This window comes from Papaver somniferum, chromosome 6 (genome assembly GCF_003573695.1).
Source record: "Papaver somniferum cultivar HN1 chromosome 6, ASM357369v1, whole genome shotgun sequence".
NCBI classification, from domain to species: Eukaryota; Viridiplantae; Streptophyta; class Magnoliopsida; order Ranunculales; family Papaveraceae; genus Papaver; species Papaver somniferum.
In genome coordinates, this window is record NC_039363.1 from 107,143,917 (window position 1) to 107,168,080 (window position 24,164).

Sequence of the window (24,164 nt, forward strand, 5' to 3'; positions counted from 1 at the left end):
TTGGAAAGTCCTGTAAAAGTTCGGCATTGTCCTGTAATTTAGTTTCCTAACCGAACTCGTGTCGTGTAAGAGTTCGGCATTGTCCTGTAATTTCGTTTCCTAACCGAATTTCTGTCTCGTACAGTTAGGCATTGTCATGTAATCTAAGTTCCTAACCGAACTTATATTTGTGAACTCAAATTTAGAAGTTGAAAAATATCCAAGAATTTTTTTCATTAAATCCAAAACAAACAAATATCTAATGTAGAGTAGGAATGAAAGAAAATAAATAACAAAGCTTACTAAATTCAAATTTCCTTAGAAACACTTATTCATATAATTTAAATGGAAAGGTGCTTTCTTCCAGGAGCCTATAGGGAACGAAATGCAAAAACCCTTTGCCATACTTGGTTTCATATGCGTGGATAGCCTCACACCACTGCAACAGATGAATCAATTATAAGTTGACATTATTAGCAAAAAAATAACCAAAATAACTATTGCTCCTATGGATAATTGGTTTCATATACGCACTCTTTCGGTACCCACTTCCCGGGGGTAACGATCAATTATGGGTTTAATGTCATCCATCACATCCTCACATTCCTTAAATACCTCCTTGAATCTAGTTTTCACAATTTGTTGTGTCCTTCTATGGATATTTCTGCCAACGCCTCAAAAATCTTATATATACGATTCCACCATTCATCAGATGTTTGATCCATGTTAAGGTACATATCTTGGCTCCTGTCATGGTCAATAAAGTTGAAGCACGCTCTATCGTAATCGTGTTTCGTAACCGTAATCCATGCTCTAACAATAGCGACATCTTCATCATTATTGAAGGGAGGATCCATTTATGGTGTTTGAAAGAGATGGATGAAAATAAAAAATATAAGAGAATAACTTGAAAGGGATAGGTGTGTGAGATGGAGATTTTGAAAGGGACATGTTTCCTTTTATAAAAATAGGTGAGTGAGATGATAAAGACCCAACGGCTAATTTTGTTTTAAAAAAAAGTCGTTGAGTGAGTAATAACGTGGTAGAAATCAAAATTAGCCGTTGGGTCAATGTCAAATTCAGCAGTTAATGATGTTAAGGTTTTGAACCAAAAAGTTAGGCAACCTGGTAATATTCATCAACCTAACCGAGCTAAATGTTCGGTTACCTGGTGAATTTTACCAGGTTGCCGAACTGTACTGCAAAAACAAAAGTGCCAAAGAAACAGTGTTCGGCTATCTGAAATATTTTGGCAGCTAACCGAACATGACTTCGGCAATCTCGATAATAATATGTTCCAACCGAACTATTATCTGTCAACTCCATAAAATACTAACATTAACTCAATAATTAATACCACTCTTCAAAAGACATAGTATTCCATTGATAAGCATACTTAGTTCCATTACATGTGTCATTTAATCATCCTCAAGTGAAATTTGATCTTCATGTACAATTTCTTTTGACTTCTTCAAAGCATTACATGTATCCATGTTAGGCTCATACATGATACACCAACCCAACACTCTATCCGGATTAAATGCAGGACAATAAGAGGTTCCGCATAATGGAGGCAATGGACAATCGGGTTTTAACCGGAGGCCTATAAAGTGGTTGTAGTTAATCAATGCCATCACACATCTCCTTCGTTTGAGTTGCTCTACACATCCGGTTGTTTTCGGGGTGAAGGTGAAACTAGCATATTTTGAGAAATAATGAACCACACAATTGAATGCTTCGGCGATTAAGTGTCCACATATAGGCATGATCATCCAATAATCCGATGTCATCGGATGGCCCTCACGAAGACGAAGTTGATACCTAACAAATTTCTCATTGAGACTACCCTCCCCATCGCACAACATTGTCTTGTAAAAGGCCGGATTCTCCTTTAGTTTGGATAATAACCTTTGCCTTATATGAGTGAATGTACACCCATTATTTCGCTTCGCACCTTCGATGAAAGGCCCAAGTTGTTGATTGACAACATGAAAACCACAATTACCATCCGGAGGAACGTCGTCGGTGGATATAACGTATTATCTAATGTATAGCGGTAGCTCATTCAAATAGTCTTTATTTGGAACCTTAAGCTTCACGTCGCCGGAAGATGGTTGGATGGGGCAAATTGGAGACTTAAGCTTCATGTCGCCGGAAGATGGTTGGCTTGGTTGTGATGGACACATCAGACCTTTTTTCTTCAAATCTCGCTCACTTGTTTTGCCATTCTCCTCAATACTCCTACCCCGTTTCTTTGCGTTCTCCAAGTAACTTGCCGCAGTGTACTCATGGGCACAAGGATCTCTAGTATTTGCGGTTTGCTCACTTTTCTTCTTACCTAACACCTTTGCATATTCTCTTAATTGTTTTTTAGTTTCTTTTTTGCTTGGCCTACCTTTGCTTTTGCCTTTTGACGGTTCATAAACATTCTCTGCAGTTTGTGGATATATGATTGTCCTCATGTCATCCCAAAAGGTTTGTTTCTGGAGTTTGTTCATGCCTCGATTTATCCTAGTACGATTCTCCCCATTTCGATATCACCAAATTCTTCTCCGGCTTCTTCTCCTTTTGGATGAGGGATGAAACTTAGATGCTTCCAAAATGGATCAATCTCGCTTAAAGGGATTACGCCATGCGCGTAGTTGATGATCATATGGCGACAAGGGAGTCCCATAGACTTCCTCATGTTACAAACACATACCTCATCCCGCTTGGTTTCCCACTTATCAATTAACTCGACTTCTATAATCAACAACTTCATACATTGCCGAGACATGTTGTAATGGATTCCATTTAACAATGGGTGATTAGCATATTTTCCGGTCATTTTGAATATACGGATTTTTTGGAACTTCTCCTTAATACTATCAATGTCGCGCTTGAAGTAATTTTCCATAGCATTCCACACGGTTACGAAATTATCAATACATACAAAGAGATTCTTCTTCAAACGGTGGTGAGCCGACTCTACCAAACTTGTAGCTTGATTTCCCAAGTGTTTATATTGGTCGGTATAGGCATACACAAACCTCTCTTTGTGCAGTTCAACCATTGACGAAGAACATACGATACAACATCGGGGTAATCGGGAGTATCCGAATGGGCGATAAACTCCGCAAGATTTAGATAATACTCTTCCTCGGTAAGAGACCAACACAATGCCTCACATTCACCGTTGAAAGCAACTCATTTAGCGAAATTGAGTTCGTATTGTTTATCAACTTTCTCTTTTGCATCCGCTCTTGCATCTTGCGGTAGCTTCTTAATCTCTTGATATCCTTTTTTCTTGGGTGGGAAAATTATTGGCTTGCACCTATGAATCAAATTAAACCATATATGGAACGTACAAAGCATATTATGTGCTAACGGGAATACTACCTCTATTGCATTCATCAATGCGACTTCATTATCGGTCACTATAACCCCGAGAATATCATCACCTCGGAATATTGCCTTAACTTGTTGTAGTGCCCAAATATAACTAGGTTCTTGCTCATCTCTTAAGAAACAAAACACCACGGTAAACGGTGACTTCGTCGAAGTACGCCCAACAATATTCAACAATGGCATCTCGTATTTGTTCGTCTTATAAGTGCAATCCATTATTAGAACTTCATGAAAGCATTGAGCCATTTGAACACTCTTCGGATGCGCAATAAAGAGTTGTCTTATCTCTCCTTCCGAATCCACATCCTTTTGAACCGCGTAGTTTTTCTCTTGGACCGAAAAAAACAATTGTTGCATTACTTGTCTATCTCTCCATTCTTTCCTTCTAATTGTCTCAATTGCATTGTAAATTGTGGACAAAGATGAGTGGTTATCCTTGTTATCCTCCTTTAGTATTTGGAGCATTTGAACCGGTGAAATACCCATTGTCCTCATTTTAGCTACCTTGTCCGTCTCTTTAGGAGTTAGCTTTGCCCCCACGAAATGTCCTTCAAGATGCTCCGGACGAGGATGATTATGACAACCTTGCATAACCCTATAGAGAACCCATCCACCCAAATCTTCGTTGTAATTAAATGCAAGCTTGAATGGGCATTTAATCTTCTTTGAGAAAGTTTTGTTCTTCCTATTTGTCTTTCCTTTATAAACATAACCCTTCCTCTTGTGGCTTTTATCGGGATCACCGCTTCTCTCACAAACCATTTCAAAGCGAGTTTTGATTTCTCTCTCATTCAATACTAATAAGCACATGTATTTTTGTGCATGTTGTCTAGCCCAAAACTTTGCCTCCTCCGGATCTTTAAATACCAAGTCATTCATGTAGTGATGAAATGTGTCATCGTACAAAATACCAACTGGGGAAGGTTGATTTTCCATTGGTTCTATTGAATCACATGGAACCTACAAGTAATAGTACAACGTCAATACCACAAACAAGAAACACTTATAATTTCGGCAATGTAAATTCTTTTATCGACCCTGCTGGTGTGACAAGCAAAGACACACAGAAGCTTGCAAGTATACAAGGCCAAGTTATGATATAGAAGGTAAGAAGGGGAAAGTCCACAGGGAGTGGGAGCAAACTAGAGAAAAACCTAAGCTAACAATCAAGACAGGGCACTATGGCAGTGAGCAAAGCAAGGTAATGTGGCAGATTCAAAGAACTAAAACAGTTACACAACAAAGCAGCACAGCAGAATAACAATAGCAGGGAACCAAGGCTATAAGCCAAGGGCAAGGTGAGGATTGTGCACTGATTTCAGTGCACAACAGCTACAAATTGCAGGAATTTAAACAAGAAAAACAGGCAAGGAGAATAACTGATCAGGAAGCAAAATAGAACTGAATAGAGGTGACTGCAAAGGGATTGGTGGTTAAGCCAAGGCTTAGGATCCACCTTGTGTCCTAATCAAACAACATGTTTCTAGGTTGAGTTAAAAATCCTATGCATACATCTAGAATGGGAGGAAGACTAATTTGCTCACTAGGTTGCCCCTAGCATTGACTGTCTTTTGACAGTACAATCAATCACAGACACTAAGAGCATTAGTCTCTTCCCATTGCTCAATCAAAACACACATCAGGATAACTATCCTAGCAACTTGTCAATTGACAGTGCACAAGGCTTCAACTGAGCCTTAGCTTAGTGCTACTTAGCTCATGCTCAACATAAGTATAACAACATCATTCATCAAACAAAATAGCTCAAACACAACACACATAGCATTCAACTATCAACTGTGATAAAGAGAACTGGAATTGAAATTGCATAAAATTTGTTCTAATTCTCTCCTGGCTAGTCCAGAGATATATACAGTGTCCTTCACACACACCACATAATACGAATTTATACCCCCCAATTATCAGTTTAGGGTTCACAGCCCCTTTTCCCCAAAAACAGAAAATTAGGTAAATTTGGTTTACCTAATTTTGATGAGATACTCACTCCATCTCGTCGACCCACTCTCCAATTACTTCTTCTCGTTCATCTCCTGCTCCAATTGCTGCTCTAACATCAACTTATATCTTCAATTTCTCACCTAGGGTTTCAGTGATGAGAGATGAGAAATTGAGGAGATTAGTTGATGAAAAAGAGGTAAAACGTGATAGTGATGATGGGTTTTTGGTTATAGGTAGAGTAGAGTGATTTGGTGGCGTAGATGGTGGAGTGATTTGGGGAGAAGATGGTGGTGATGGAGACGGACATGGTGGTACTGTTGCAGAGAGGGGGGGGGGGAAAGATGGTGTCGATGGGGTTTGAGGAAGGGTGTGTTTGGCAATGGGTATAGGTATTAGGTACTAGGGTGTTGAGCAGGTGTAGAGGATTTTGATGTTTCGCGAAGCTGGACCGATGGATGGGAAAATGGTAGGTGGATCTGACGGCGATGCGGAGGCAGGCGATGAGCGACCGTCGGATGAAGAGATACAACGAAACGAACGGTACTTGATGGAGTTAGGTACTGTAGTGTAAGGCGGAGATATCAAACTTCGATGCACAGCAAGGGAGCGACCGTCGGATGCTTCTGAGAACTGATCTGACGGCTGAAGACGCAAGCGGGTATGGATTTGGGTTTTAGGCTTTTGGGTATAGAATATGGGTTTGGGAAATGAGTTTGGGCTTGGAAAACCTTGAGCCCACTTCTTCTTTAAGAACAACTTTCTTCTTCTTGAGCCCATTTCCAGCTTTTTGGACGTGCGCTCCATTCTTTGCGGCTTCCTTGCGTAATTTCTCCCGGCTTTTCACTACTTTTCTGCTCTTTTTGCTCCGCAATCATCCAACTTTATTTATTACCTAAAAATGCAAAATTAAGTAAGAAAAATATTTATTCTTGAAAACAATGAAAATACAGAATATGGGATAAAATGTAGAATTAATGCATAAAAGATGAGTTAAATGCCAACAAAAAGGGATAAATATATACATATTTGGCACTCATCAAATACCCCCAAACCTGAATTTTACTTGTCCTCAAGTAAAACAAAACTAAGGAAATCCTAACTATACCACTGTCGCTGGTCTCTCGAATGCATTTAGCGTATGCACTAAGCCTTTTAAACCACTAAGTGTCCCTAGTGGACGAGTTGAAGTCTCGTGAAGGTTTGCTTAGAACGTACCTACAAAGTTCTAGGTCAAAATATAAGCTCAGATTCCATCAAATGTGACATGTGCAAAACAGTTTAAGCTCACAGCAAAATGGAGATGTCAATCTAGCTATCGAAGGCACAATCCTAGCACTGATAACAAAAAAGACATGTGATAAGAGTGTAAAGTGTATCTACACATGTGTAAAGAAAGATCTGAAGTTATGACTACTAATCACCAAGAGATAGTTTCTCAGGCTAAGAACTGAGGTCGAAATCTAGCTAGCTGTCCGGACTTTACGAGAATTGTGAATGAGTTGGAGGTATTTCACAATTACTCGCGTTGTACATCAATGGCATACACCCTCCTTGCTTATTACAAAAAAACAAAATGACTATTTACATGACTCTTATTTACATTGACTATCTCTTTTATTTTTGGAACAAGAGATGATGGAATTGATAAATACTTGATTTTTTTTGTATTTTTCTGATATTTTTTTTTTTTTTTTTTTTTGAATATACATCGTTTTTTTTTTTTTTTTTTTTTTTTTTTTTTTTTTTTTTTTTTTTGAAACAGGAAACACTTTTGATACATACAAAAGATTACATGACACTTTGCAAGAGGTAGCCCTTTTTGATGCACCCAGTTAAATTCGATGGTTGTCTTTCTTAATGTAACCTCCACCTTCTATCCCAACCAACCAAAGAACAAGCTAGTCAAGTTTCGTTCAGTATTCTAAAGTGATTGGCAATCGTAACTTCCTATCAAACACCTTGAAGATCGAGGCCATACATGTATTGGTAGATCGTGCGCGTGCAAATTTCTTATCACTATGTGAATTGTGCTAGAATCAGGGTGCCTAAATATCTAGACTAAGACTCCTAATAATACATATTTGCACAAGAGTCAACATTTCAAGGTAAATGAGCTCCATTTTTATGATTTTTTTTTTTAATTTTTTAATTTTGATTTTTCAATTTTTTTTTTTTGGAATTTTTCAATTTTTTTCAAAAGAAGGAGTTTTTTTCAATTATGGCAAATTATCATGGTATCTACTCTATACCCCCAAACCTAAACTAAACATTGTCCTCAATGTTTCAAAATATGGAAAGAATTATAAAACAATATATGAAGAGGAACATGCTGAGTAGAGTAAAAGGAGAGAGAATACCCGATTGTACGAGCTCGATTAAAACTCCGTTATTCAAGGCAAAAATCCATCATATTAGGAGTCACAATGGATGAGCACAAAATATACAAAAGGAAATTTAACTAACACATTATCTACAAGAAAATTTGGTTTTTAATGGGATTGGACTTTTTGGAAAAAATTTGGTTTTGTTGGGAAACATTTGGTTTTGATGGGAAAACGAAAAATTTTGGTTTTTAGGGAAAGATTTGGAAAACTTTTTGGTTATTTAGGGAAAGAGTGGACCAGTTTAGTCCACATAGACTGGGTCCTCCAGGTTGGTTGTTTCAATGTCGGGTGGAAATGGCTCAAGGAATGGCTTTAATCTCTGCCCGTTGACTTTGAAAACGTTCTTGTTGGAGACATCCTCCAGCTCTACAGCTCCATGAGGAAAAACTGTGCGTACTAGGTACGGACCCTTCCATCTGGAACGCAGTTTTCCTGGAAAAAGATGTAATCGGGAGTCATACAGCAAGACTTTCTGACCAGGAGTGAAGGATTTGCGAATACGCTTATCATGAAACATCTTCATCTTTGCTTGTACAGCTTGGCACTGTCATAAGCCTCATTTCTCAATTCTTCCAACTCGTTGAGTTGAAGTTTCCTTTGAATTCCAGCTTCGTCCAGAGAAAAGTTCAGCTCTTTGATTGCCCAGTAGGCACGATGTTCTAATTCCACAGGTAGATGGCACGGCTTTCCATACACTAGACGATAGGGGGACATGCCAATTGGTGTCTTATAAGCTGTTCTATAGGCCCACAAAGCATCATTCAATCTCAATGACCAATCTTTCCTGGACGGGTTGACCGTCTTCTCCAGAATGTGCTTAATTTCCCTATTAGACACTTCCACTTGTCCACTAGTCTGAGGGTGGTACGGAGTAGCAACCTTGTGAGTTATGCCATACTTGCGTACTAAAGACTCAAAGTACTTGTTACGAAAATGTGAACCGCCGTCACTGATGATAGCTCTAGGGGTACCAAAACGTGAAATATGTTTCCTTTAGAAATGAAAGTACCACCTTGTGGTCATTTGTTCTGGTTGCTATGGCTTCTACCCACTTAGAAACGTAATCAACTGCGACTAGGATGTACAACTTGCTGTCAGACATGGGAAATGGACCCATGAAGTCTATCCCCCAAACATCAAAAATCTCCACAATCAAAATGGGGTTCAATGGCATCATGTTTCTCCTCGAAATGCTTCCTAGCTTTTGACAGCGTTCACAAGCAACACAATAATCATGGCAATCCTTGAACAATGATGGCCAATAGAATCCACACTGCAAGATCTTTGCAGCGGTTTTCTTGGCACTGAAATGGCCTCCACATGCTTGGTCATGACAGAAAGATATCACATCTTTCTGTTCAGTGTTGGGGACACATCTCCTAATGATTTGGTCTGGACAGTACTTAAACAAATATGGGTCATCCCAAAGGAAATGTTTGACTTCAGCCAGGAATTTAGAGCGGTCTTGTCTCGACCAACGTGAGGGCATCCTACCTGTAGCGAGGTAGTTAACAATATCAGCAAACCAAGGAAGGTCTGAGATAGACATCAGCTGTTCATCTGGGAATGATTCTCTAATCAGCTCACATTCATCAATAGACTCTAAAGTTAATCTAGACAAATGATCAGCAACCACATTCTCACAACCTTTCTTATCACGGATTTCGAGATCGAATTCCTGTAATAAGAGTATCCATCGAATAAGGCGAGCTTTAGCATCCTTCTTGGAAAGAAGATACTTCAAAGCCGCATGGTCTGTGTATATGATGATCTTAGACCCTATCAGATAAGATCTAAACTTGTCTAATGCGAAAACGACGGCAAGCAATTCCTTCTCGGTAGTTGAATAATTGAGTTGGGCATCATTAAGGGTTTTGCTAGCATAGTATATCACATATGGTAGTCTATCAACTCGCTGTCCTAAAACAGCACCAACAGCATAATCAGAGGCATCACACATAAGTTCGAACGGAAGCTTCCAATCGGGTGGTCGGACTATAGGAGCGGTGGTGAGAAGGGTTTTTAATTCCTCCCATGCCTTCACACAAGCAGCATCGAAATTGAAGGCAACATCTTTGGAGAGAAGACTGCACAGAGGTCTGGAGATTTTGCTGAAATCTTTGATGAATCGCCGGTAAAAACCAGCATGACCTAGAAATGATCTGATCTCCTTCACAGAGCAAGGTTGTGGTAGATGTTGAATGAGGTCAACTTTAGCTTTATCCACTTCAATTCCTTTTTCTGAGATGATGTGTCCTAGAACTATTCCTGAATTCACCATAAAATGGCATTTTTCCCAATTTAGAACAAGGTTCTTTTCTTTACATCTGGATATCACGAGGGCAAGATGCTTCAAACATTCGTCAAACGAGGAACCAAAAACAGAGAAATCATCCATAAAGATCTCGAGAAAACTATCTATCATGTCAGAAAAAATGCTCATCATGCAACGCTGAAAAGTAGCAGGTGCATTACACAACCCGAAGGGCATACGTCTATAAGCAAACGTCCCAAATGGACACGTGAATGTAGTTTTTTCCTGATCTTCTGGAGCAATGTGAATTTGGTTATAACCGGAAAAGCCATCTAGAAAACAGTAGTGACTGTGTCCAGACACACGTTCTAGCATTTGGTCAATGAAAGGGAGCGGGAAGTGATCCTTCCTTGTTACTGTGTTCAACTTCCTGTAGTCGATGCATACTCGCCATCCTGTGGTTGTACGAGTAGGGACTAATTCATTCTTGTCGTTCTGAACTACAGTAATGCCTGACTTCTTAGGCACAACTTGAATGGGACTAACCCATTTGCTATCGGGAATTGGGTATATGATACCCGCATCAAGTAGTTTCAGGATCTCTCCTTTGACTACATCTCTCATGTTAGGATTAAGTCTCCTTTGCATTTCCCTCGATGGTTTGGCATTCTCTTCAAGGTTAATGTGGTGCATGCAAATGGTGGGACTAATTCCTTTGAGATCTGAGATGGTCCATCCTAAGGCCTCTTTGTGTTCCTTAAGTACTTCTAAAAGCTTACTTTCCTGTTCCGTGTCTAAACATGATGAAATAATGACAGGTAAAGTATCAGAAGAACCTAGGAATGCGTACTTCAACGTACTAGGCAATGTTTTCAATTCAAGCTTGGGTGGCTCAACAATGGATGGAATAAGCTTGGAATCAGAGAGTAGGGGTGGTTCCACTTCATATTTCCTTTCAGTGACGTCCATTTGAGGTACAGATTCGAGCAGAGATAGGACGTCACTACAGTATGCATCATCATAGGAATCAGGGTTAAAGTTCTCCATACATGCTTGAAAGGGGTCGACGGATAGAATGTTAGTCAACGAATCTTGCATTAATCCTTCAATCATATTAACTTCATGCACATCATCATCATCAAGATTCACAGGTTGTTGACTAATATCGAACACATTCAATTCTACCGTCATGTTACCAAAAGACAGTTTTAACACTCCATTCCGACAGTTGATGATCGCGTTGGACGTAGCCAAGAAAGGACGTCCTAAGATGACAGGAATGTGACAGTCTGGGTTTTGTACAGGTTGAGTGTCTAAGACAATGAAGTCTACGGGAAAATAGAATTTGTCAACCTTGATCAAAACGTCTTCGACCACTCCACGAGGAATCTTGACAGATCGGTCTGCCAGTTGTAGAGTGATAGATGTTGGTTTCAACTCCCCAAGACCTAACTGCTCATAAACAGAATATGGCAGTAGGTTAACACTTGCACCTAGGTCTAATAACGCTTTATTGACCGTGTGTTCTCCTATAGTGCAAGAAATTGTTGGACATCCTGGATCCCTAAACTTGGGTGGAGTTTTGTTCAGAATGATGGAACTCACCTGCTCAGCTAAGAAAGCACGTTTTTGCACATTGAGCTTGCGCTTTTGAGTACACAAGTCTTTGAGGAATTTGGCATAAGCAGGGATTTGCTTGATTGCTTCAAGAAAAGGAATGTTGATGTTGACTCTCTTGAACAGATCTAACATCTCATTGTAATGGGTACTTTTCTGTTGATAGATCAATCTTTGAGGAAATGGGGCAACAGGAGAATGAGTTGGCAAAGGGACATTCACAGCAGTAGAATTGTCAGATTTTCCAACTTGCTCAGATTCTTTGGTTTTCTGGGGTTGTGGAGACAGCGTGGAATTTGTATCAGATTCATTAGGTTCGCCCACGTTGTTCTCGATGACTTTACCACTTCGGAGGGTGGTAATGGCATGGATTTGATCAGGTGAGGTTTCAGTGCAGGATGTTGTGCCTGTTTGAAATATCCTCTTTGGATTTTGTTGGGGTTGGCTCGGAAGTTTACCCTTTTCTCTCTCACACATTTGATCCATCTTTTGATCTAGATTTTTCTGACTTTGCATCAAACTCTGGAACATTTCCTCTAGGGTGGATAATCTCTTGTCGGTATTGTGTTGAGGATATGATTGTTGTTGAGAGTTTGATTGTTGTTGAGGGTTTCTCGGGTGTTGATAACCTTGATTGTTCTGATATCCCTGATTGTTTTGATAGCTCTGATTGGGTTGAGATGGTCCTCCTTGAGTGGGTCCTTTTGACCATGAAAAGTTAGGGTGGTTTCTCCATCCTGGATTGTAGGTCTGTGAATAAGGGTTATGCTCTGGTTTTTGAAACATGGCATGTGCCTGTTCAAGCCTAGATCCTGGACTGCAAGCAAATCTGGACAATTTTGGAATTGATGGTTGGGGTCGTTACAAGCAGCACAACAGACGAAGCGACATGTTCTCGGAGAGTAGTGGTGGAAGGTTTTGAATTTTTATGTAGTTCTAACTCTTCTAATCTCCTAACTATTGATGCCATGTTTGCTCTTCCCTCAAAATCCGCTTCAATCCTAAAAGCCTTTGCTTCGGATGTAGTCTTTCTGGTTTCACGGATGGATTCCCACTGTTGCGTCTTTTCAGCTACTTCAATCAAGAAGTCCCAAGACGCGTCAGCAGTTTTATCTACGAATAGACCATTACACATCGACTCAACCGTTGTTCGGGTGGACACATCTAGACCTTCATACAAAATTTGCACAAGTCTCCATTTTTCAAAACCATGATGGGGACATTGGAGCAATAATTCATTGAATCTCTCCAGGTATCTAGCTAAGGTCTCACCTTCTAATTGCACAAAGCTATTCAGACTTTGACGAATTGTCGCAGTCTTGTGGTTCGGGAAAAACTTTTTGAAAAACTCCTTTATGAGGTCATCCCATGTCATGATGGATTGAGGCTGTAAAGCATAGAGCCAGGCCTTTGCCTTATCTTTCAGGGAGAAAGGAAAAAGCCTTAACTTCAGGGTTTCGTCGGTCATTTGAGTGAAACGCAGAGTTCCACAAATTTCCTCGAATTCTCTCACGTGGTGGTACGGGTTTTCATTCTCAACACCTCTAAAAATAGGAAGCATCTGTATTGTGCTTGATTTCAGCTCATAATGGCCATTAGCCTCGGGTAGCACAATACAAGAAGGTTGACTGGCTCTAGTTGGGTACATATAATCCTTGAGGGTACGGGGTTCTCCCATTGTTTCTGGTTGATCTGGACTGTCTCCCTCAGAACTTAGAATTTCGATAGGTTCGTCTGGGTTAATTCTAACAAGTCTGTTTGTCTGGTCTCTGTAGGTCACAATCATGTCCTAGTAGGTACCTTAACTAACATGTTTCAGTCAGAGCAATCGGAAACAATTTGGCCCACAAGGGTTATGAAGATTTGGTTTTGAATGGGTTTTGGTAAAAGGGATTTTGTTTTTGGTTTAAAATTGGGCTTTGGAAAATTTTTGAACTAAACCTAGCATAAATTAGCACAACTCATAAAAGAAAATAAAAACAATAATAATAATTAAGACAAGCCCATAAAAAAGAAAAGAAAAAAAAAAAAAAAATACAGTCCCAAATAAAAAAAAAAAAAAGAAAAAATAAAAAAATTATTACAATCCCAAATAAATAATTAAATTAATTATTACAAGCCCGAATTTGAATTTAAATGAGGCCCAAGTGGGTTAACTCATGGGTTAGGCTTACTTGTTTTTTGGAGGGAAGCCCAAAAATAGGCTTTTAGTCCCCTTTTAGTTGCAAGCCCAGTTGGGCTTTGATCGTCCTAAGCAGCTCACGTCAAGCCCAGCAGCAATTGAAGTGACTCAGCAACACAAGCCCAGCAGAATCTGCAGCGAAGCCCAGAGAATGAGGTTACTAAGCCCAGCTCAGTTGGTTCAAGCCCAGCAACAAAGGTTGGATCAGAGCCCAGCAGCAGAGGGTGCACAAGCCCAGTTGACAGCTTCAGTTGGCAGCCCAGTTGGCTTGGCAGCAGGCTTGGCAGCAACAACAGCAGCAGCAGCAACAACAGCAGCAGCAGCTTGGCAGAGAAAGCACCAACAGCAGCAGCAACAGAGAAAGCACCAGCAGCAGCAACAGCAACAGCAGGCTTTGGCTTTGGCTTGGCAGCAGCACTAGCAGCAGCAACAGCAGCAGCTCAGGCAACAGCAGATGGCAGCACCACTCCCCGGCAGCGGCGCCAAAAACTTGGTGTGACAAGCAAAGACACACAGAAGCTTGCAAGTATACAAGGCCAAGTTATGATATAGAAGGTAAGCAGGGGAAAGTCCACAGGGAGTGGGAGCAAACTAGAGAAAAACCTAAGCTAACAATCAAGACAGGGCACTATGGCAGTGAGCAAAGCAAGGTAATGTGGCAGATTCAAAGAACTAAAACAGTTACACAACAAAGCAGCACAGCAGAATAACAATAGCAGGGAACCAAGGCTATAAGCCAAGGGCAAGGTGAGGATTGTGCACTGATTTCAGTGCACAACAGCTACAAATTGCAGGAATTTAAACAAGAAAAACAGGCAAGGAGAATAACTGATCAGGAAGCAAAATAGAACTGAATAGAGGTGACTGCAAAGGGATTGGTGGTTAAGCCAAGGCTTAGGATCCACCTTGTGTCCTAATCAAACAACATGTTTCTAGGTTGAGTTAAAAATCCTATGCATACATCTAGAATGGGAGGAAGACTAATTTGCTCACTAGGTTGCCCCTAGCATTGACTGTCTTTTGACAGTACAATCAATCACAGGCACTAAGAGCATTAGTCTCTTCCCATTGCTCAATCAAAACACACATCATGATAACTATCCTAGCAACTTGTCAATTGACAGTGCACAAGGCTTCAACTGAGCCTTAGCTTAGTGCTACTTAGCTCATGCTCAACATAAGTATAACAACATCATTCATCAAACAAAATAGCTCAAACACAACACACATAGCATTCAACTATCAACTGTGATAAAGAGAACTGGAATTGAAATTGCATAAAATTTGTTCTAATTCTCTCCTGTCTAGTCCAGAGATATATACAGTGTCCTTCACACACACCACATAATACCAATTTATACCCCCCAATTATCAGTTTAGGGTTCACATCCCCTTTTCCCCAAAAACAGAAAATTAGGTAAATTTGGTTTACCTAATTTTGATGAGATACTCACTCCATCTCGTCGACCCACTCTCCAATTACTTCTTCTCGTTCATCTCCTGCTCCAATTGCTGCTCTAACATCAACTTATATCTTCAATTTCTCACCTAGGGTTTCAGTGATGAGAGATGAGAAATTGAGGAGATTAGTTGATGAAAAAAAGAGGTAAAACGTGATAGTGATGATGGGTTTTTGGTTATAGGTAGAGTAGAGTGATTTGGTGGCGTAGATGGTGGAGTGATTTGGGGAGAAGATGGTGGTGATGGAGACGGACATGGTGGTACTGTTGCAGAGAGGGGGGGGGGGGGAAAGATGATGTCGATGGGGTTTGAGGAAGGGTGTGTTTGTCAATGGGTATAGGTATTAGGTACTAGGGTGTTGAGCAGGTGTAGAGGATTTTGATGTTTCGCGAAGCTGGACCGATGGATGGGAAAATGGTAGGTGGATCTGACGGCGATGCGGAGGAAGGCGATGAGCGACCGTCGGATGAAGAGATACAACGAAACGAACGGTACTTGATGGAGTTAGGTACTGTAGTGTAAGGCGGAGATATCAAACTTTGATGCACATCAAGGGAGCGACCGTCGGATGCTTCTGAGAACTGATCTGACGGCTGAAGACGCAAGCGGGTATGGATTTGGGTTTTAGGCTTTTGGGTATAGAATATGGGTTTGGGAAATGAGTTTGGGCTTGGAAAACCTTGAGCCCACTTCTTCTTTAAGAACAACTTTCTTCTTCTTGAGCCCATTTCCAGCTTTTTGTACGTGCACTCCATTCTTTGCGGCTTCCTTGCGTAATTTCTCCCGGCTTTTCACTACTTTTCTGCTCTTTTTGCTCCGCAAGTCATCCAGACTTTATTTATTACCTAAAAATGCAAAATTAAGTAAGAAAAATATTTATTCTTGAAAACAATGAAATTACAGAATATGGGATAAAATGTAGAATTACTGCATAAAAGATGAGTTAAATGCCAACAAAAAGGGATAAATATATACAATATTTGGCACTCATCACCTGCCGAACACAAAGTTTGGTTACCTCGCAACCATAAAGGATTTTGGGGCCTTATCGAACTCAATATTTATATTTTCTACGGTAAAGTTCGGCCAAGAAAATGAAAAACACGACTAAACCGAACTTAAGGTTCGGTTATCTAATCCCTTTGAAATTATTTTGCGATTTTTCCGAACACAAAGTTCGGTAACATAAGTACTTAAAACGACTAAACTGAACTATGAACTGTAAACTCTATAAAAATAGTTCGGTTACATTTTCTGGAAAAACATAACGAACTCTCAAAAACCTCCATTAAAATATCGTTTGGTTACCTGCGTCTGCTAAATTTAGTAACCGAAATACACATTCAGAAAGGTTCGGTTACCTTTTCTGCAGACTAGATAACCAAACTAGGTTGACCTAATCGAATTTTGTTTCTAAAATTTTCAGTTTGGCCAAATATTTGCACAATTCAAGCTACATTAACTAAATATGAGAATACCTGAGTTCCCATAGCTTCATCTTCAGGTTATGGCTGATAAAATCCATCATTTGGTTCGTTTGCTTGAGTTTGGGGCAAAATTTTTTCATCATCCAACAAATAACTCATATTTGGATCATTATAAGTATTGACAAATATACTAGGAGGTGAAGGGGGTTCTGATTCTGATTCTGAGGTATCATCACATGAATCACTCATATCACAATTACTAAACTCAAAAAAAAAAAAAATTGGGTTCACCCATCTTCTTCTTCCTGTTTCCTTCTTCTTCTTCTCTCTCAAAATAATGTTTATAACAAAACATCCTATTAATAACTCACTAATCACTAACTAATCAGCTATTAATCGTTACACTAACACTAATTAATCATCACACTAACTAAGTTAATCATCAAGGGCAAAGTAGGTATTAAAAAAAACAGATAAGGGGTGACTGAAAATTACTACCAATATCCACCCCAAAAACTTAAGAGTAGTCCCCCCCATTTTTTGAGTAGTCCCAAAAAAAAAAACAGTTCAAATCGAATCCTTTCATTTATCATCTTCAGACGCTCTCCCCTCTTTCCTCGTTCTAACGGCTCTTTTTCTTCATCCTCTTTTCCTTCTACTTTCTTCCTCTCCTTTAATCTATGATGATTGAGTAATCCCCCCTATCTAGAATTCGACCCTAAAACAGATGGGGATCCAAGAAAGGGGCACATACATCATCCTTCTCTACTAATGTTTACTTTGATCTTTATGCAGGCAGTAAAATCCGAAACTTTTAGTCTCGTTCTTTTTCTTCCCTAGATCTTTGATGGCTTCTAAGGAGGATATGATGATTTGGTATTGGTTCATTCATATATAATTTTCATTATTAGCATGTTCATATATTGATTCGAGTGAATCAACCCGATTTTGCTTCGATTGTGTCTTGTATACTTCTATGAGATCTAAATAATTGAGCAACTCTCAAACTAGTTCATTTGAGTCATTTGGACCAGTTATGGTGAAGATGAATAAGGTTAATATGAAAGTGCTCATATGGCCAAATACCACATGTATGATTCTTAGTTACCTAACTTGATTTGTGATTAAAATTCTTAAGTATAACAGGTTAGAAGCTATAATCAAAGCCATTGGATGTTGGTTTTATTGTCAAAGAAACTTTTTAATACACTTATGGTACCCATTATTGGTGTAAATCCTTGTGAAAAAGGTTATTCATCCTTCTAAGTATATCGATTCTTGTTTATACAAGTTTGTATCTTAGAAAAGATGATCACAATACTTGATCTTCATGATTACATATTGTGTATTGTTTACCATGAGATAAATCTAATGTTTTTTGGTGACATGATCGCATGAGAAAATTTCAATGATTGGTCCTTAGCCCGTATCTCCTTGTGGGATGTCTAAAATCCAATATATAAATCCTTCTCTCTGGAGTAAGGTCACTCTTGTTGTTCTTTAGGAAATGACATTTTATGGTGGAGAATTCTTTTTGAACTTGTGCTTAATTGCCATATCTTTGAGGGGAGAAGCGGTTGTGGAACATGTATGGGTTAACTTGTATCTTAATAAACTCCTTGATGAAGTCACTAAGTTTCGACTCTGTGATATCATCTAAAGTAAAGTTGATATGTTTTCTTTTGGTCAAGAAGTTTCTCTATGAAAATTTCATTAGGATCCCACCAGTTTTCGTACCTTTGCCAATTTATATTGACAAAAAGGGGGAGAATTATTTTGTAGTTCACACTACATATACATATGGTTTACGGGTCATTATGTAAGGGGGAGTGGTTTTCATTGTGAGATGAAGTATTGACTAAGGGGGAGTGATACATATTACCGTAGTATTATTGTCAAAGTTGTCATACAATTGAACTTTGATGTTGTGTAATAATACTATATCTTCAAAAAGTACATGATGAGCAAACGCATAGTTGAAGAACCAAGGAAATCAAGCATGTTGGATTTTGGAGCTGTAATGCTTTTAACAAGTACAATCCATATGTATAATGGTTTCGTCACTAAAATTGACAAAGGGGGAGATTGTTAAAGCATTTCTCGGTTGAACCCACTAGCGTTTGTATGTCAAGTTAGTTTTCAATTTTATTTGCCAAAATGCATTCTTGATTTAGTATACTAAAGATAGTTTCAGACTAGATTAGGTCTAAGAAGAACTTCTAAGGATGAAGAATGAAGATTACAAGAAGACATCAACAAAGGTATGTGGTAATTGATTTCATTTGGATTCTTGTTCAATTCTACCTTTCTAATATATCGAAAAAAATGCTCACTCTTTGGAACAATTCATATGACGGTTAATGTACATTTATGTATATATATACTCGAGGTTATTTGAGCCATGACTTTTGTGAAAATAACCTTTATCCCTGGAAAGGTTCTCATGTTATAGTGAATGAGATTACGAATTCAACGAGCCAAGAACCACTAAATTCCGAGTTATAATGATGAAGTTATGAATGATTTATTAAAGTAACAATTATAAGTAGTGTTGTAATTGTTACAGTTCGTTAGTAGAAAACAATCCACGAACTGTTTGTCACAGTTCACGGACTTGAGCCCAGTTACGTGACTAGAAGTCTTTTTTAGTCAACTTGTTGATGTTTCCTTATCTAGGCAAGTTAGCTATTACTCCAAACATCTTTGATTACCATATTAAAGTGTTTGTGATTCCTTCCTAGTTTAATTTGTGATTTATTCACATAAATACAATATTTGCTAAATTAGTTACTTATTTAATTATTTTGGCAAGAGTTGTAACTTAGGAAAGACTCCCAAAATTAGGAGAGTCTTGAAAAATGAAAATAGCTTTGCTTAGCTTTCAAGCTACCTTCACTATAAATAAAGGGTTCGTGAGTGCTACACGTTTTTTTTTATCTCCTTTGGAAATTTGGTGTAAGCTTCATAAGGTTGTTTTCCATGTCTTATGTTCTTCGTGAACAAGAGTGAGATAAAAGTCTTTGTATTGGGGATCACAAAGCCGAGTTGGATTAATATTCATGATTGATTATACAACTTGTAATCTAGGTTTTTCACCTCTTGTCTATTCTAAGGTTTTCTCTTCTGATATAAAACTATTCAAGAGTTGTTGATCATAAACCCTAGGTTTTGATAGATTTCTGTTTCCGGTTGTATACCAACACTTGTTAGTCAAAATCGGAAGCTAAAAGAAAACTTCGATTAAGGTATCTCGTAAAAATCCTTAAGAAGTTTTAAACAAGATATCTCTAGATTTATTCTAGTTGTTCTTGTTGTAGAATTATTAGGGTTTTCTTAACTTGGAAAATGATATTTGGAATCGCCCAAGTTCACTTACGAAAATCAGGTTCACGGACTCCTTGTGTGTACGCATACTGATTGTAAGTTAAAATCCTAATCTACAAGTTTGTTTTGATATTACTTTTACCTAGTAATTTTTTTTCTCAAAAAAAACACAATATTTCCAAAACCTTGATTTACATATAAAGGGAAATCGATTCGGTGTTTTGTGAAAACAAAGGATCGAAAAATATCAATCGCGTTGTTGTATCTTCTAAAGAGAGCCTTGGGTTCTGCTAGAAGATTTACGATAAGAATTCCTAAATACAATCGGTGTTGTGCTAGGAGTTCTATAAGTGCTGAAGCAGGTATTCCATCTAGTTCGAATAGGTAGTACGAAATTGGCGTAACCGCTTGTAATCAGTGTGTGTTTATTCTGGACTAGGTCCCGGAGTTTTTCTGCATTTGCGGTTTCCTCGTTAACAAAATTCCTGGTGTCTGTGTTATTTATTTTCCGCATTATATTTTATTTATATAATTGAAATAATACAGGTTGTACGTTAATCAATCATAGTTGTTAAATCCGACCTTGTTTGTTGGATAAGACATGATTGATCTTGAACAATTGATTTTGTTATTTTCATATTGTTAGACCAGTCTGGACTAACCATGTTTCAAGTGGACATTGTGTTGAAATATTCCTTTAATGATTGTATCTTAAAGAGGTTTATACACGGTGGATATTGAATAGGTTGTGATTAACAGAAAAAAATTTGGTTCAAGAGCTTCACACTAAAATCAGGTTTACAGAATTGTTTCTGTTGATTCTCTTGAAAGTATATTGAAGTAAGTCCTCTCAAATTTCTAAACGAATTGTTGGGTGTGGTTGTTGTACCCTCCGAATTTTCAGATTAGTTTAAATCCAATGTACTTTGCTTTAAGCTAATGTAAATTGCTTTAATCTAATGTAATCTGTTCTAAAATAAGAAAGGTCCAAATTAGGTATGATAGTACACAAATGGAAAAAATACAAAGACATTTTTATTGATTAAACATAGGACAACATAACACCAAAATAGAACATAAAACGTTAGTTAATCAGTTCATACACTTAATCAAGCCGCTCTAACTTAAAACATATAAGACATTTCCATAAGTGTTTTCCGTATGCGTCTTCTTTTGTACAATCGTGTGCATGTGCATATAAAAGTTACAACCAAGGTTTGATCATCCAAAAATTAAATGAAAATGAGAGAGTACCAAGTATACCACCAATGTTTTCTTTCGGAAACCGTACGGAATAACTTTCTACAATCAGTAGTATATATCAACAAATGAGATCATGTACCTAAGTTGTAAAACAAGTTTACTTGGAGGATCTCACAAATCAATATATGTCCAACTAACAACCTAGAATGTATTTGAACTGTTATAAGAAGTGAATTCCTACAAAAACAACTCTTGTAATCTTTCTTTCAAGATACCAATTCTCAAGATAAGATATATACAATATTTTAGGCTTAAACACTATCTAGGTTGATTAACGTATTACTACTTGTGATATTCTATTACAACGATAAACAATATAATACAGAAAATAAATAACACAAGATACCAAAAAAATTGTTAATGAAGAAAACTGCAATGTGTAGGAAAACCACAAAACCTAGTACAGAACTGGAAAAACACATTGTATACAGATACTAGTATACTATCATATTTCAGATGGAATGTAGTTGAGAACGAATCGACCCTACGAGCAATTTATCTTTAATTGTGCTCCTTTATATCTCTTGGATCCCGCATGAGCCTACGCAACACGATTCCCCTAGCTGACGTCTTTTACATGCCTATGGTTGCTTTAACCTAAATAAAGACTTTTATGACTATTCTGCCTCTAACAGAAAACTTATTTGATTTTATTTATATATATTTCAATCAAGGTCTAGAAATTTGTTTGCAATAGAAAAAGTCAAGCAAACCTAAAGGATCTAGAACACTTACACTCTTATTCAAGAGAAGCCTAGTTCTCTACTACCCCATGAAAACAATCTAAGAAAATCAAATCAGAAGTGATTTGGATATATATCTTGTGGAATCACAAAATTCTGAGATGAAGAGTACTTTGTGATATCTATCAATCTCGTTCCTAATATATAATTCAGAAACTTCAAAGATCAATTAGAACAAGATTTGGATTACAAGAACTATCGATAAAACATAGCCTAACCGGGCTTCATGAATCCCTTGGTGAAGTCTTTCAAATTCGTAACCTAATACACGTTTGCCAGAAGAAACATAGGTTTTACTTTTATAGTACGACTCTATCTGAAACTAGGACATAGAAGTGCCATGATTGAGATTCTAGTTTGCAGGAAGTCCTCTATACATATTAATGAATAAATCTTGTTAGCTTATACACAAATCTAGGTTCGTGAACTAGTTTCCATTTTTACGAATTGCTTTGTAAGCAAGCAAGCTGAATTTCTCCCTGTTGATTATTTATGTAAGTATGTGAGAAGATTTCTTAGAATCACAACAAAAAATTATGCAACCGTATATTAGTCGAAATATACATCACGCACCAAATGGTTAACCAACAAATCTAGGTTCTTAAACTAGTTTCCATTTTTACGAATTGCTTTGTAAGCAAGCAGGATGAATTTCTCCTTGTTGATTATTTGTGTAAGTATGTGAGAAGCTTTCTTAGAATCACAACAAAAAATTATGCAACCGTATATTAGTCGAAATATACATCAAGCACCAAATGGTTAACCAACGACCAAAAGGTTAAGTTGTCCCGGATTCGACAATATTGTTACTATACCAAATGAGTTCGTGAACTGTTCAACACAGTTTATAAACAAATAGTCGTCTCGTAACTTGGGAGTTCCTTTGTATTAAACAAGTTCGCGAACTGTCCAAAAGAATTTTGTGCACTTGAATATAAAAGGTTATACAAGGAACTCTTAAAATAAACTATTTCACGAATTGCATAAACTATTGAAATAATAGATAGCCAGGAAACTCTATAAGTAGACTAGTTCGGGAACTGATGAAATTAGTTCGTGTAGCGAGTTAATTGAGATTTCTTTATGTTAGAGCATCGCTCGGTCGAACTCGCAAGTTTTGATATCTCAATCTTGTCATCAATGTTAGAATTACAAAACTATATCTTAATTTCTAGTCTACTAATATCAAATCTCGGACTACGATTAGAGTATGGAAGTTGAATATCAGATATCACTAAATAACCCTGGAAGATTGGAAACTAAAGAACAAACAAAGAAATTTGCGGTAACTTCATCAACAGGAGGTATATGAAGACTAACGTATCCTATTTCCTCACAGAATTTACCATTCTATCATATGAGACTATGTGGTATGATTATAGTAGATTTAAGCAATGGTTGTTCACAAAACATGATTCAATTAATGGTTATTAATAGTAGCAATCTTAGTTAGAACAATTTATTATTCACAAATTACTTTTGTTCCAAGTTGATCACTTGGAAACTTCCCAAGCAACAGTGCATATTATCTATGGCTATATCAGGATGTTTCAAAATCTGATTTAGCAAACAATCAAGGTTTGCGAACCCATTGGATCTGACTTCACAAAGTGCCAGTGGTTTGCAAACCCAGTTTGCAAACCTATACAGTTCTAGTGTTAACAGAAGTACACGAACTACGTTATATGACCATGTTCGCTTTTGCTAAAACTCTCACATCACTTCAACGACAACTTTATTCATAAAATTACTTTGGGCTAGTGGATTATCGATTAGTCTTGAGTGTTATTGAACGTTGTTAGTATATGTAAATTCAATGCCATGTAGGCATTATGATCCATCATTTTGCATGGTTCCATAACCATGGACCATAATGCATATTTTTTGTGTAATTTTAAGGAAGCCATCTCACATGCTTACTCGGATTCCTGATAAGAATTTCGTCTAAACTGAGAAAGTGTTTGATTTAATTCCAAGCAACCCTAAATTGAATCCAAACCTACCTGGAACCTTGGAAATCTATAAATAGAGAGACTCCTACAGCTGGATTTCTTAATCCCCGACACTCTTGACCTAGTTGCGAAGCTAGAGTCTTCCTCTAAAACCTATATTTCCTTTGAGAAACATAATTAGGCTACGACTTTCAATACTTCACTTAGGGATTCGTCAAGCCCCGTAAGACTA